We start from the raw sequence: 16,090 nt of genomic DNA, 5'->3' as shown, positions 1-16,090 counted from the left end.
GCCCATGGCCCACTCAAGTTGATGCGTAGAACTAACCGTCACATCTGTATAACCCTTAATCCTCCAAGCCACTCTGTGATCTAAGTCCTAATGTCATCAGTCTCCATAGTGTTGGGCTGAGTCCGAAGCTGGTTTGGAGCCCGACACTTGGACACTGACCACGACGTAGTGGTGCCTTCTTCATCTCCCTATCTATCCTGTCTCTCCAGGTGGAGGCAAATTACTCTTCACTTCAAAGTGGAAAGTGCACTAGGGGGCAGCACCCCTTCAATGCCCCAGAAAGGAGCCTGAGGAGAACTCAGAAGACAAGGTAGATTTCACATTTTCCTTCATGTTCCAATCACATGTGTTTTGATGGGATATCAGATGGTCAAACATAAGAACAAGCACAATGCCGTGGACTTGAAACAGGAAGAGGATCCTCCAGCAAAACATAGATCCCTGTTTTCAACAGTGAGTTGTAAGGAATGCTAGTCCAGTGAAACATTTTTAAGGAAATGCCTTGTAACCATTACTATTTTCTTGGAAATTCCTGATGTCAAAGGCAATGAGAAATCCCATAATAAAGCAACCTGATTACCCCAGCACTTCTCTTCCTAATTGGATCCTAAGACTGCTCTCCCCTTTTATAAAGAATACATGTTAATGGGCCAGGGATTTAGCTCAGTGGTTCCACACATGCCTTGCATGTGCAAGATCCTGAGTTCGATCCCTGGTACACACACACACACACAAAAAAAGAATTAACCCAAATGGATCAAAAATATAAGAAACTGCCCTGTTGGAGCTCCAAGTATACGATACTTTAGAAGAAGAATACATATTAATATCTCACAATATTTATTCCAGAAAACATTGAATTAGACCTGTGCCGAATCAAAAGGAACGTCCCACAAACAAGGTGTGTGGTCATTCTGAGCACACCAATCATCCAGAAAGAATTTTGAGAGAAACCTCAGGCTGAGTCGAGCCTGAAAGGTCGCCATGTTTCCTAATCAGGCATTTTATGCACTGCATCCACTCCATCCTGCTAGCAGGCCCTGGGGCTGGCCTTGAATGCCAGCCCTGTACCCCAACGAAGGTCTCAGGCTTTTTACCTGCCAGTGGATACAAATACCAACTAAGTGGAGAAATTAAAGATTGGAGCAACCGCTACATTTCAAATATTCCCTCTCCAGTAACCTAAGAGAAATTCAATGACTGTCTGTGAGAGCCTGCTAAGGTTTGGTTTGTTGACTGTGGTGCCCAGTCAGTAACTATAACTGCCCTTCCGGGCCACACCAAGTGGAAACCTCACCAAGTTGGCTTTGTAGAAACCCTATCAGCAACCCCAGGACCTTCGGGTCTTATATCTAACAAATTATATTTTACATTTTTAAGAGCAAGTTACTGACAACTAGGCTGATCCCTCTGCAATTAGAATCTGATGTCAGAGTGAGAAAATCCTCTGCTAACTGGGAACTCCCATGTCACTTATTCTGTATTAATGATATTTATTCTCTCTCGTTGTTCCATTCTGAAAAAAAATGGCTCCCCTGGTTGCAATGTTATGTTAAGCATATTACACGTTACTCCAAAGTCAGTTCATATATTATAGCTCGTTACACTCCTGGGTATACATTTCTGAATAGCTCTCACTCCACAGTTACAGCTCCACATTAAATATGGGCTGCCACAAGTGCAGCCTCAGAGAGTTGTCTGTTCTATTCCCGGCTTCTTGTTTTCCCTTGGAATTTTCCCCTCTTCTGTTGCATACTTCTTAGGGAAGATGTGCCCTCCAGTAAGAAAAGTCTACCTGGGGAAGCTGCAAAGTGTTTCTCTCTAGAGTTTTTCTGGAAGGGAGGTTAGCAGTGGCAGCTGTTCGCAACATGTAGCTTTCTGTGGAGACCAGCAACAACGTGGCATGTGAGCGGGAGGCAAATGGTAGGTGCTGAAACTATCTCCACCAGTGACAAAAAGCCACAGTATTTTTCCTCTAGCAGGATTAACATTAGAATGAGTCTTTGTCCTCTACCGTGAAGTTTTTGCTGTCTTGGCTAGCACATTCCTGAGTGTCTGTGTCATACCATCAGGAGCCAGTTTTGGGAATTTCACAGGATGTCAACTTTTTAGTCACTTCAGTGGAGCCTACTATGACAACACATTTTTATTTCCATTTGTTACAGAGTCCAAGCTCTAACAAGCCACCATCTTCTTTCTTTGCTTCATTCCTTCAACATTTACTGTGAAATGGGCTATGTGCAGCTCAGAGAGTTAAACAATGAGCCAGGAAACTCCAGTGTTCTCATCATGTGAGGTCTGTTGTCCTGGGCATGGTTCTCAAAAGCTGATGCCAGTAACCCACCTGTCTATTGTGGCTCTTCTGAGCTATACACAGGCAAAACTGATGGCCTGCAGGGCATACTCAAGGTGGCATGTACAGTGATTCTCCTGGGCCCCAAAGGTTCTCAAAAGGTGGGCAAGTCAAGTGCCACTTTTCTTCTGTACATCTTTGGCTGGTTCTGATTTCCTCCTTACACTTTCAGTTATCTGAGCCATTGCCCAACACAGTATGATGAGCCCCAGGCACCTCTCTTTTTCAAGATAAGTGGGGATCTTCAGATGAAAAGTGACTGGAATGGGACCAGGACACAGAGTCCCTGGAGGCCTGTGCTGTCTCCCTTGGCTGTAAAGCTGATCGCGTGAGGCCCTTGACAAATGAGAATCAGATTGTGTCCAAAATACATCTCAGCCTCTTGGGACTGTCTGTAGCCATATAAGGAACTGGTCAAGAGCTATTTATCAGAGAGTTTCTTGAGGGCAGAGAGAACCTGCAGGGCACTTCGATTAGCTGAGCAGTCCCCAGCTCTGATGTGCCTGCAGCTGTCACCATGAGGAGCTATCAGCTATTCAAATGGCACCATTGCTGCAATTTCCTAGGCAACAGCTGCAGTGGATCCATTTTTCTATCCTCAACTCCTTTGTACATCTTTGCCTGTATTTGTTCAGGGTCTTGCATTTTGGAAAATATCAGAGTCCAAACATAGCCGAACTATTGACAAGTAGGTTTTTTAATGAAAGTATCAAATGTGACTGCCCCATGAACATAGCACCTCAGCCAAAGGTGAATCAAAAAGGTCACATAGGGAACCCACCTATTTTTCTTCCTACATAATCCAAGTAAGAACAGAGAATCTGAGTCAGGACCCCTGTCCCAGGCCATAATTCCTGTGCCTTTCTCACTTGTAATTGTATCTATAGACAACTCCAAACCCAAGAGGCTCTACACATAGCTCCATAGCAAGTGGGAAAGTTTCCTTTTGAGTCTCAGCAGGAAGTATTTCCCACATGTAGACATGTAGGTTTTCAGGACTCACCACCTTGCACTTGCGAGGCAGGCACAGCGCCACTGAGCTAAATCCCTGACCCTACGTTTGCCTTTTAAAATATATCTAGGTGTCTTTTTGCTCTGAAAGCTGTAATGATGTACTTTAAAAACACATGGGATTTTTGAAAATCATAAGCTCCACTTATTCCACAGCCAGTTTTCTGGCATAGGAAAGACAACTAAACTAAGCTTGGTGGAATTTACTTCAACTTTATCTCTTTGAGCTGCTTAGCCATCTCTTTTATAAAAGCTGTAAATACTGAAATTAGACTTGACTTCCCCTGTCAAGTGTGTAAGAAGCTTTCTCAAATGTTCTCCTTGTGACTGTCCTCAGAACTCTACATTTTAATGTTCTTCTGTATTATCCCTACCAGATTATGAATTTAGTTGTTTTTGCATTTTTTAAGGTTTAGTGCAATATTTATGTTACTGGCAGTCAGCAAATGCTGAGTAGAGGGATGAGGGAGAAAGAAAGAAAAGAGAAGTGATCAGAGTCCTAAAGTGTTTTCCTCCCAGGTGACTCAGATGATAGTTTGAGCCCCTGGGTTACATGGATGAACCTTTCGTACAGTGTAGTTTGGTAGATTGAATTGAAAATGTTTCATCAGGCATGTTTGCAGCCAGTTTACAATAGTTACCTCTTGAAAATTCTTTCCAAGTGTGAATGGAAAAAATCTAGACTAGTTTGAGAATTCTGAGAAATCTCCACTCCTTCACTATTTCCCTATACTTCATCCGTAAGCATATACTACTGTAATCTGAAGACTTCTGGAACTGGGAGACAAATAAATAGTACAGAAGGCTAAAACAAACTATCCCCACCCAAATAAGGAAGCAATCCTAAATAGAGTAGCTTCAAAAATAATAGAACACTTGAAGGTGCTGGGCGTAGTGGCTCATGTCTTTAATCTCAGCCCTCGGGAGGTCGAGGCAGGAGGATCGCTATGAGTTCAAGACCAGCCTGGGCTACACAGTGAGTTCCAGGTCAGTCTCAACTACGTAGTGAGACCCTGTCTCAAAAAAAAAAATAATAGAACACTTGAAGGTGCTGGGCGTAGTGGCTCATGTCTTTAATCTCAGCTCTCGGGAGGTCGAGGCAGGAGGATCGCTATGAGTTCAAGACCAGCCTGGGCTACACAGTGAGTTCCAGGTCAGTCTCAACTATGTAGTGAGACCCTGTCTCAAAAAAAAAAATAATAGAACACTTGAAAATAAATTTAGCCACAGAGGTAAAAGACATGTACACTGAAACTAGAAAACATCAATGAAAGAAATTTAAGAAGACAAAAATAATGAAGACATCCTATGTTCATGAATTAGAAGACTCAATATTATTAAGATGTCCATGCTACCCAATATAATTTACAATTTCATGTAATCTCTGAAAATCCTAATGGCATTTTTACGTAAGTAGAAAATGTAATCCTAAAACTCATATACTATTACAAAGGACTCCAAATAATCAGAACAATCTTGAGAATGTATAATACTGACATAAAGACAGACATAATAAGGCAAGGGAACAGAATAGAGATGCAGAAATATAACTATGAATACACGAATGGTTAGCTAATCTTTAATAAAGACCCTAAGAATACACAATGGGAAAGGATAGTTTCCTCAACAAATGGTAATGGAAAAACAGGGTATCCATAGGTGAAAGATTGAAATTGGATCTTTTCCTTGTACCATATATACTAAAATTATCTCAAAGTGGATTAAAGACAAAATTATAAAAATCCTAGAAGAAAATGTGAGCTTTATGATATTGGTTTTTACAATGATTTATTGGATAGGACCCCAAAAGAATAAGTAGAAATGGACAAGTAGGACTACACCAAACAGAAAGGCTTCTGTATAACAAAAGAAATGACAGAATAAAAAGAAAAGCCAAAGAATGGGGAAAATATGTGCAAACCATATATTTGATAAAGGATTCATATGTAAAATATATAAAGAACGTCTACAACTTGTTAACATAGTACCAAAAAATCTAATTAAGAATTGAAAAGACTTGAATAGACATTTCTCTTAAGGAGACATACAAATTCCCAAATAATATTGCATTGTTAATCATCAGAGAAATGCAACCCAAACCACGATGCGAGATCACACACTTGTGAAGATAGCCACTAGAAAAAAGTAAGTTCTGATGAGGATATGAAAATATTTAAACCTTATACATTATTGGTGGGAATGTAATATTGGGTAACCACTGTGGTGTGTGTGTGTGTGTGTGTGTGTGTGTGTGTGTGTATCATATGGCAGGGGATATACATATATATAACTATATATATATCATTGAAACCAGGATCTTCTGAGCTGCAGAGTACAGTGAACTCGTGGGGAACATACAGAAACTATTGCTCCACCTAATGCATTCTAATTTAATTAGTAAGGACTATAACTGGGCATTGAGCTTCTAATGTTTGGCAAAATGTGGGAATCTTTGTCTTGGGCTATCCAAGGCCTTCTCCAGGGCCTCGCACATAGTATGCTCAGTGTGCATTTGTGCTAAATTTTCTCTCCATATGCTTTTATGGCCCATTGGGCACTTTATCACTAAATTCTTAGGTTGCCAACAATTCACAAGCAAAGGGGGAAAATGGAAATTACTTATCTAGCTGATACAAGCCCCCAACTCCTTTCTAATGAAGTTTTCCAAAGCAACAGAAAGAAGTTAGGAAGCGCAGGCCAATGTTGAATTCTGGCTGGCTTGCCTCCCTCTTGGAGGAGAACCTGCCTTACTGCTCCCTCCTGCTTTTCTGTTTCTTCTCTCCAGCAGCAACATGTTGCCATGACTTGTTTCTACAAATTGATCCCAAGGCAGGGCCTACCTTCTTGGGGAGAAAAGCTGAGGCCCTGCACAGAAGGTGAGGACTGCAACAACAATCAGTTCACACTCCCTGAATCCTCTGCACCATTCCTGTAATACAGCCGCACTGCACTGCCCCAGAAATTGTTGGGGGAAAAAATCTCACTGGGCCAGTCACTCCCTTTTGCAGAATTTGAGGTTATTATATTACAGCCTAATTTATGGAAGGAAATTTAAAAACTAGACTACCTCTGTAAAATGTTTTGTCCAATTAAGACATTATTTATAACTTTTAATATTAAATTTTGCCAATGAGAAAACATCCCCTGGTAAAACTGTGCTGTGGATTTACATGCACTTTCTGTTCAACGAGTAGAATATGCATTCTTACAAAATTATAGGAAAGCTTCTGTTTTGCTGCATCTAAGGAGCAAACAACTCAGAAGACCTTTCAGCATCTATGTAGGCCATAAAACTACACTTCCTAGATGTTATTGGATCCAGATGTTGATCATTTCTAGCAATAATCTAGAATATATGAGAGGTATGGACATCTTTTCTGTGTGCTCAAAGTTCTGGATTAAATAATGAGTTCACCAAGCTTTATTTAGAAGGCTTTCTCTTTTTTTTTGTACGGGTGACAGCACCACTGAGTTAAATCGCTGGCCCTAGAAGGCTTTCTATGCCCCCCATCCCGCACCCACACAATGTTTTCAATACAGGGCCAAGAACTCAGTGGAGCTGTTACCAGTGCTGGAGTCTCCTCATAGAGGTGATTTCTAGGTTCTTTCTGCCCAGAATAAAGAATTGAAGGAAACAAGCATAAATGGTGGCAAAGTTTCATATTTATTAAAGGTAAGGAGGGATTAAAGGTAAGAAAAAATAGGTTCCGCAGAGTGAGTTTGGGCCAAGTAAAAGTGGCAAAAAACATAGAAATATACCCTAAATCGTAAGGTGGGCTACATGAAGGGAGGAGTGCTTAATGGTTACGGTCCTATGTTTATATTTCCCACTCTAGCCTCACGTACAACTCATCCAATCAAAAACTTGCTTGAGTTCTCAAGAGAAGTCCACTTGCGGAGCTTTGGGAACAATTGGGAGAGGGGGTTACCACACCCTATCTTCCTGCCTCACAGCCTCAGGAATCACACTGCAGTGTTTCTTTAGAAAGATGTCTGAGGTGCATTAAACAATACCAATCAAATGATAGCCTAAAGCGGTAATTATGGAGATACTATAGGGCTTCAGAGGACTGATTGCTAAGTAAATGTTCCAAGGGAGAGCCTGTTGTAGATACGAGGCAAGGAACAGGTGTACTTGGTACCTTCCATGCTAACTTCAACTCATCTTCTTCAGTCGCAAGACTGGAGTCATCTTAGAAGCTTATGTCTAGGGTTCCTCCCAGCTTTGCAGTGAGTCTGAGAGTTTGTCACTTCCTAGAATGGATGTATGTGGAAGCCTTCTTGAAATGGATTGCACCCATCTGGGAAGAGAGGAAACGTGGAGATGGATAGCAAGGATCAGTCAGGACACAGTGTGCCTCTGAGGTAACAGAGTCAATCAATAGAACGGATGGGGAGGCAGAAAGGGAACCCACAAACTCCAGTTTGTGGAAACTGGAAGTCTCTGGAACTACCTGCCTGGGCCGGGGTCTCCTGGAGCCACCACAAGGTCATATTAGAATGTGGGGAGAATGGCAAAGTGGACCTGGCACTGCTGCTGCAATAACGTGGACACAAACATCCTAAGGACAAGAGGCCCTCCTGTCTTCTACCGCTTGTGTCCCCTCCAGCACCTTCTCAGAGAGCCTGCCAAGGGAGCAGCTGGCAAGGGTGAAATGTGGCTTGCAGCCTCATTGTGGCACCCAGAAGCAAACGTAGGGCAGATGGGTGGTTTGGAGATGAGAGGCCAAGCAGCCCAGTTTGGCAAGGGACAGCTACTACCATGGAAAATTGTTTAAGCAAAATAGCAACTCTATCCTCCAATTCCAAGACTCTTTATTTTGTATCATTTAACTCCTTCACCCGCTTAATCCTGGCAATCACATTGTGAAATCAGTAGTGTTCTTCACCTGTAGCCAAGGAAGAACGTTAGCTCAGAAATGTTAAGTAACTCTCCAGCCTCCTCCAGCTTGTGAGGGGCACCATGGGGTCTGAACTCAGGAATGTCTGATTTCTCAGCTTTTCCCATCACAAGATGCACAGTGTGTGCTGAAAATGTGCTTGGTGCCTCTAAGCAGCAATGTGTGATTGAGTAGAAAGAAGGGTGACAGGAAGATGGTGGAGCTCTGTTCTCAGTGTCGCCGGCTAGCTTTAGAAAGGGAGGTTGGGCTAGATCAGTGGTGGTGCACCTATGACACTCATGCTACAGCAGGCTGCTTGTATCGTTGAAAGCTCTGAAATGTTAGCCATCAGTGGGCTGGATTGTGGAGAGGTGAGGGATTTGGACCTTTTAAGCAATTGCAAGTAGTAAAGATTTTGAAAGCGATAGAATGAAACAAACTCTGCTTTAGAGTGATTTGGAAAGAGTGAATGAGCAAGAGGGATTGGAGAGAGGAGAAAGTGGTACTGAAAACTCTTCTTATGCACTAATTACAATAGCTGAGGAATGAAGTGGTAAGGTCTTGGTTTAGATGCGGCAATGGACAAGGAGAGGAAGTTAAATATTTGGAAGAAAGAATAAATGGGAATGGCCAGGCAGAAATATTGTATGAAAAGTAGAACTTAAAGATAATTCTGAAGTTTGGCGTTCTAGATGACTAGCAGAATAATGCTATTGCCTTCAGAAATAGAATTCTGGGAGTTCTGGGATGTTTTCCCTTTCTTTCCTGCTCTGTCCCCAGAGCCTCAATATGCCATGATAGCATAAGATCCCCCCAACTCTGCTCTCTCAACTCTATCAGTAAAGTTGATAATTTAGAATTGATTGAAAGGTAACTGAGAAAATATCAGATTGCAGATTAGGAACTGGGTTTCATAACCAGTCTACTATCATTCACCAGCTGTTTAACTTTATTCAAGTTATTTAACAGGGTGACTAAGAGAATTTGTTGTAATGCATATCAGTGATTTTCAGCCTTCATTATTTATCAGAACCATCTGCAGAGACTTGAAAACGATCAACACCTGGGCCCATCTCCAGAGCGCTGATTCAATTAGTCTAAGACAATGGTGGTGAAACGAAGGCATGTGTGCCACAGCAGGCTGTTTGTATCACTGAAAGCTCTAAAATGTTCACCATCACCAGACTAGGATAAGGACCCTGTTTTCCCCCAACTGTGGTGGTCTGAGGGGGCAATGGCTAGAGATGAGCCGGAAGGACAGAGCGGGCCCAGGGCTGAAGTGGGGCATGTGTGACAAAGACCGGTGGGTTTTTTTTTTAATCAGTACTGTATCTCTGGTTATCTATTTGCATGCCTCCTCACAAGCATTTTCAATTGATCCAATAGAGTTTTACTAATGCTCAAGGTTGTCAGCAGAAGAGAATTCATCCAGAGCCGGTTTACCAGTGGCACCTTGCAAGATAAAGAAGTTAGAGAAAAAAAGATCTCTGCTTGCCTGCAACATTGAAAATTTCAGTTGGACTTGCACAGAAGAACAAACATCTGCCGCTCTCTAATTGTCAGTGAGTGCCATGGGGCTTTTCGAGAGGGACAGGTTATACATCTGACTGCAGTGCTTAGAAGGTAGCACATTATTTGGGGATAAATCAAACCCAAAGGAGCCATAATTTATCCAGATCATAGGTAGAAAAGCTGGTGTGTAAGTATAATCAAAGCTCCCCTTGAACTTCCATTATTACCATATGAAAATGGGGAAAATCTGTTCACAGTGTCACCCAGCTAGCGTGGCACTTGCGTCAGTGATGATGGGGATTACAGTAGGCCCTCAAGTTATGACCGGCCTGATGTACAAACAGCTTGGGTTAATTAGGTTAATGGAAGATTCATCTGCCTCTTGTTATCTATAGCACGTACCCAAGTAAACATCCAGATCTCAGCTGTATTGACTTATAAGCGACCCTCCCTCAGGAACCGGTGGAGTTCGTAAGTAAAGGGTCCACTATAAAATGAAATTGATAGTATGAATTTACAGGCAACCATTTTAATTAGAAAGTAGGAAAGAAAATAGAGAAAGGACTCCAGTTTGAGTCATAGCTGGAGGGGGCACATTCTGATAAAGGATCAGACTGGCCCATGAACAAGGAGAAGAGAGCAGTGTCATGGGTAGCTGATGGGCTGGGGTTGGTTGATCTCTATATAAGTCCTGGTTTCATAGCTCTGAATTTTACAGATTTTTTTTTTTTGTATGGGAGATTGAACTCATAGCTGTTACATTGAACTACATCCCAGCCTCTGTGTGTGTGTGAGTGTGTTTGTGTGTGTGTGTGTGTGTAGACAAGGTTTCCATAAATTTTTATGTTGCCTAGGCTGAGCTCAGAATTGAAATCTTCCTTCCTCAGCCTCCCAGAGTGCTGGGACTACAGGTGTGCACCACCATACCTGTCATGGAAGAATCAATATGTGTTTGTTCCCATGAATTAATTGCTCTTGCTTGGAGCAGTCTGTGTCCTATGGGGACTCTGCTGGAATCCACAGTGATTGTAAGATTCGAGGATGACCAGAGATTCCTGGTCCTTATAAATTCTCTCTCTTGGTGTCCTTGGTCTTAAAGGGGATGAGCCACATTCAGACACTCCCTAAGTGATCCTTTCAGAAGGGATTTGACCCAATTCCTTTAAGGTAACAAATGATACAAAAGGAAAGCCAAGCTTTGTTCTGCTTTTAGTTACCTACTAGGCGTTTGTAGGCCCAAGTAACAGTTTTCAGAAAAAAAAATAATCACTTTTAGTCTCCTGATTGTCTAAGAGGAAAATGAAAACTGTGCTTTTAATGAGTAACAGGCTGAGGGCCCAGGAATTTTTGTTCTTTGTCCCTGCAGTGGTCTCTACTATGTCGTGGTCATGTCATCAGCTCAACACAGCTTTTCCTGCAGTGTTAACACACTGCATATTCTTCCCTGAGTCCTAGAGGATGTTTGGTTTACACTTCAAAAAGACCGTTTGTACGTAAAAACGGTATTCTCAAACACAGAATTCATACCTGGAGGACTGTGACATGTAACTGTAGAGAAGGCTGTGCCCAGAGGCGGCGCTGATAGGAAGGGCAGATTCAAGTCTCCGCCCTGGCCTGACCCACTGACCCCGGCTCACTGAGGAATTGGCCTCATTGGCTCATATTTTTCTCCCACTCCCCTCCCCTTTTCACTGTCTCACAAAAGCAGCAAGTGTTGTATTTCAGGCAGGCGCGCTGGTGCTGGACAGAATTTACCTCAGATGACGGGTTGAAAGGCAGTGACGAAGGAGGGGCTACAACCCCAACACACACGCGACATAGCTGATACATACACCGGCAGCGCTGGGCCACTGGAGCCCTCTGACTGAGGCGTTAATCTGAGGTCAGGGAGCCTGATGCCAGGATCTGGAGTGTGAAGCATGTGTGTGTATCTATATATCTCCTTTCCCCTTTTACCACCCCCCAGTGTCCCCAAATTAGCATTACCAATATCATTGTCTCCTTAGGTTACACTCTGTCACGTCTGTCGGAGGCTTTAAGTCACCTTTCATCCTTAGCATGATAGGAAGTAGGATCAAAAACTATGGCGGATGTTTAATTTTAATAAAACTTCGTTGCAGTAAGAGGCACATTGCCATTCATCCCTCTCAAAATACTTCCCGTCATCCTTCCAAACACCCTCATCCCCTTGTTCCTGCGCCCCTTGTTTCTGAAGCACAGCTGGTAATCCTCTTTTGCCACAGTCTCTAGCTGTGCTGTTGTGGCTGCCTCATTGTCTTGAAACAATCCCAAATGTTTAACCTTTCATGATCATTTTGATTTTAGGAAAGAACCAGAAGCTGCATGGTGCCAGATCGTAACATTTGAAAACACTGCAACTCCAATGGATTGCACTACGCAGCGGCGCTCGCCACATCATTTATTAGTACACATTTGTAGTGCATAATGCTTACATTGCTTGTGAGGAATTGGTACGCCTACAAAATGCATTTTAATTCTCTTTTTGCATCCTTCTCTCCCATCCTTTCTGCATCTCTTGATCCCCTTCCTCTCTGAGAAAGATCCATTTCCCTACTCCTTATTATCTATTTTTATTTTGCTCTCTAACTTATTTATACATGGGGTTTCTCATATAAGAGAAATCATGTGATATTTAACTTTGTCTGTGTAATTTATATTTCACCTAACAAAATGATCCGAAGGTTCATCCAGTTTCCTACAAATGACTGAAGTTTATCATTCCTTAAGGCAAAGTAGTACTCCAGGGTGTATGGATGGAAATAGAAGCTACTTCCAAGATTCACTCATTATTAATTGTCTTCTCATAAACATGACTAGGGATGTGTTACAGTAACATGGTTTTTCTTAATTCAGGAAGATCCCTGAAAGGGGAATATCTGGGTCAAATGGAATTTATAGTTTTAGTTCTTAGAGTAATCTCTATAATAATTTCCGAAGTGGGGCTGGGGATTTAGCTCAGTGGTTCCAGCGCCTGCCTCACAAGCGCAAGGGCCCAAGTTCAATCTCCAGTACCAAAAAACAAAAACAAAAACAAAACAAAACAAAACAAAACTTTCTACTGTGGTTGTGCTAGTTTACATTCCCACCAACAATGTAAAAGGGTTCATTTTTTTCCCTATAGCCTCACCAGCATCTGTTATTGATTTCTTGATGATGGCCATTCTTTCTGGGGTAAGATGAAATCTTAGTGTTGTTTAATTTGTGTTTCTCTTATGGCTAGCAATGTTGGCCATTTATACTTCTGAGACATGTGTATTCTTTTTTTTTTTGTACTGAGGGTTAAACTCAGGACCTTGCACTTGCGAGGCAGGTGGTGTCACCACTGAGCTGAATCCCTGGCCCATATTCATTGATTGTAGTTGCCCATTTTTGATTGGGTCTTTTATTTTGGTGTTCCAATTTTTTTGGGTTGTTTATATATTCTAGATATTAATTCTTTGTCTAAAGAATACCTGGTGGGTTTTTTTCCCCCAGTCTACAAGTTATCTTTCCATTCTGCTTTTTTTTGGCTGTGCAGAAGGTTTTTAATTTGATATATTTCCATTTGTTGATTCTGGGTACTATTTCCCGTGCAGCCACAGTTCTGTTCAGAAGGTCCCTCCCTATGCCCATGACTTCAAGAGTCTTACCCATTTTGTCTTCCACCGGGTTGTTTCCATTTTTACATTTACTTCTTTGATTTGTTTTGATGTTTAGTACATAGTGAAAGATGTGGGTCTGGATTCAAGTATATCCAGTTTTTCTAACACCACTTACAAAAGAGGCTATCTTTCCTCCAGTGTATCTTTTTGGCCCCTTTGTGAAAAATCAAATAGTTGGATATGATTGGGTTATTTCTGCATCCTCTGTTCTGTTCTGTTTATCTTCATGTCAGTTTTGTGCCAGGACCATGCTATTTTTATCATTATAGTGTTTTGTGTTTTTTTTATTATTTTAAAATTAATTTTACTGGTACATTTTTTACATCCATAGTGATCACATTCATCATAGGGAATTTGTACCTACATGTAATATATCTTAATTCTTTTTCCCATTTCCCTCCCCTTTAATCCTTCTTCCCCTCTCCATTTATAAAACTTTATTTCCATTGTTTTCTTCCATTTTTATTTTTCTTACTTCTGTATCCTTCCTTCCCTTTCTCTTCCCCCATCCCTGGTTCCCTTTCCCATTTGGACATCTTCTTCCTACTTCCCAGTATCTATCCTCGAGGCTGGGGATTTAGCTCAGTGGTTCAGCCACCTGCCTTGCAAGTGCAAGTTTCCGAGTTCAATCCTGGTAAAAAACAAAACAATATCTATCCTCCATTTTTGTCCTTATTTACTCTTTGAGTTTCTCACACAAGAGAAACAATGTGATATTTAAGCATTTATCACTGTAGCTTTAAAATATAACTTGAAGCCTGAGACGGTGATGCCTCCTGCTTTTCCTGCTTTGCTCTTTTTATCTAGGATTGCTTTTACCATTCTGGGTCTCTTCTAGTTCCATATGATTTTTAGGATTGTTTTCTCCAGTTCTGTGAAGGATGCTTTTGGAATTTTGATTGGGAGTTCATTAAATTTGTGTATCAATTTTGCAAGTATGGATATTTTGACTATATTGTATCTGCCTATCCCAGAAGAGGGGATATCTTTCCATTTTCTAAAGCCCTCTTTGATTTCCTTTTTCAGCATACTGTAGTTTTTGTTGTAGAGGTCTTTCACTTCCTTAGTTATGTTCATTGTTAAGGTATTTAATTATTCTTGATATTATTTGATTTCCTAATTTCTTTCTCAGTGAGTTCATTATTCATGTATAGCAGCAATGGCAAACCTTTTATAAACAAAATGTCCAAACTGCAACCCAAAACCCAGTTATTTATTGCAAAGTGCCAACAATGCATTGAATATTGAGGTTTTATTTTAGAGAAAACAACTGTTATCGAAGACTAAGCTGTGGGGTGACATGGCTCATGTGCCAACAGAGAGGGCTCTATATGCCTGCTATGGTATGTATGCCGGAGAGTCTCCACCACTGGGGTATAGGAATCTATAGATTTTTGTTCCTTGATTTTGTGTCCTGCTATTTTACTGTATTTTTTTAATTAATTCTAAGAAATATTTTGTGGATTTTTGGTTCTTCTGTGTAGAGGATCTTGTCATATGCAAATAAGGATAATTTGACTTCTTTTTTTTCCTATACATATCCCTTTTATTTATTTTTCTTGCTTAATTGCTCTGGCTAATGTTTCAAGTACTGTGTTGAGTGATAAAGCACAACCTTCTCTTTTTCCTGACTTTAGAGGAAAAGCTTTCAGTTTTTCCTCATTTAATATGATTTTAACAATAGGTATGTCATAATGGCTTTTATCAGATTGGGATAAGGTTCTTCTATATCTATTTTTTTCATTAATTTTTTTGTGAAAGGATGTTGGATTTTGTTAAAGGCTTTTTTAGTATCTTTTGAAATGATCATGTGACTTTTGTCCTTGCTTCTGTTTGTGTGATGGATTACATTTATTGATTTGTGCATGCTGAACTATCCTTGCATCCCTGATATGAAGTCTACTTCTTCATGACATATGATCTTTTAAATGATTCATTGCATTCTATTTTTCAGTATCTTGTTGAGGATTTTTGCATCTATACTCATTAAAAGATTGATCTATAGTTTTCTTTTTTGACTGGATTTCTGTCAGGTTTTGGAATCAGGGTAATGGTCATTTCCGAGAATGATTTTGGGAGTACTCCTTCCCTTTCAATTTCATTAAAAGGCTTGAGGAGTATTGGTGTTAAAACTTCCCTGACATTTTTGTAGAGTTTAGCAGTGAATACGTTTGAATCTGGGCTTTTCTTAGTTGGTAGGTTTTTTTTTTATTATTATTACTATTATTGCTTCAATTTCATTTGGTTTTATTGGATTATTTAATTCATCTTGGTTCAGTTTTGGTAATTCGTGTGCATCTAGAAATCTATTTCCTCTGAATTCTCCAATTTATTGGTGTACAGTTTTGCAAAGTAGTTGTTAAAAATCTTTTTTATTTCAGCAGTGTCCATTGTGACTTCACATTTTTTATTTGTAGTTGAATTGATTTGGGTCTTTTCTCTCCTTTTTAAAGTTATATTGGCTAAGGGTTTGTCTCTTTGTTTATTCTTTTGACAAACCTACTCTCCAATTCACTAATTGTGTGGAGCTTTTTGTTTGTTTGTTGTTTTTTCTTGTCTCAATTTCATTGACTTCTTCGCTGGTTTTTATAATTTCCTTCCTTGTAGTAGCTTTGGGTTTGAATTATTCTTGCTTTTTTAGGACCTTGAGGTGCATCATTAGGCCATTTATT

This window comes from Fukomys damarensis, unplaced genomic scaffold, assembly GCF_012274545.1.
Source record: "Fukomys damarensis isolate Sample0158 unplaced genomic scaffold, DMR_v1.0_HiC HiC_scaffold_4, whole genome shotgun sequence".
NCBI classification, from domain to species: Eukaryota; Metazoa; Chordata; class Mammalia; order Rodentia; family Bathyergidae; genus Fukomys; species Fukomys damarensis.
Note: the sequence above shows the minus strand (reverse complement) of the source record.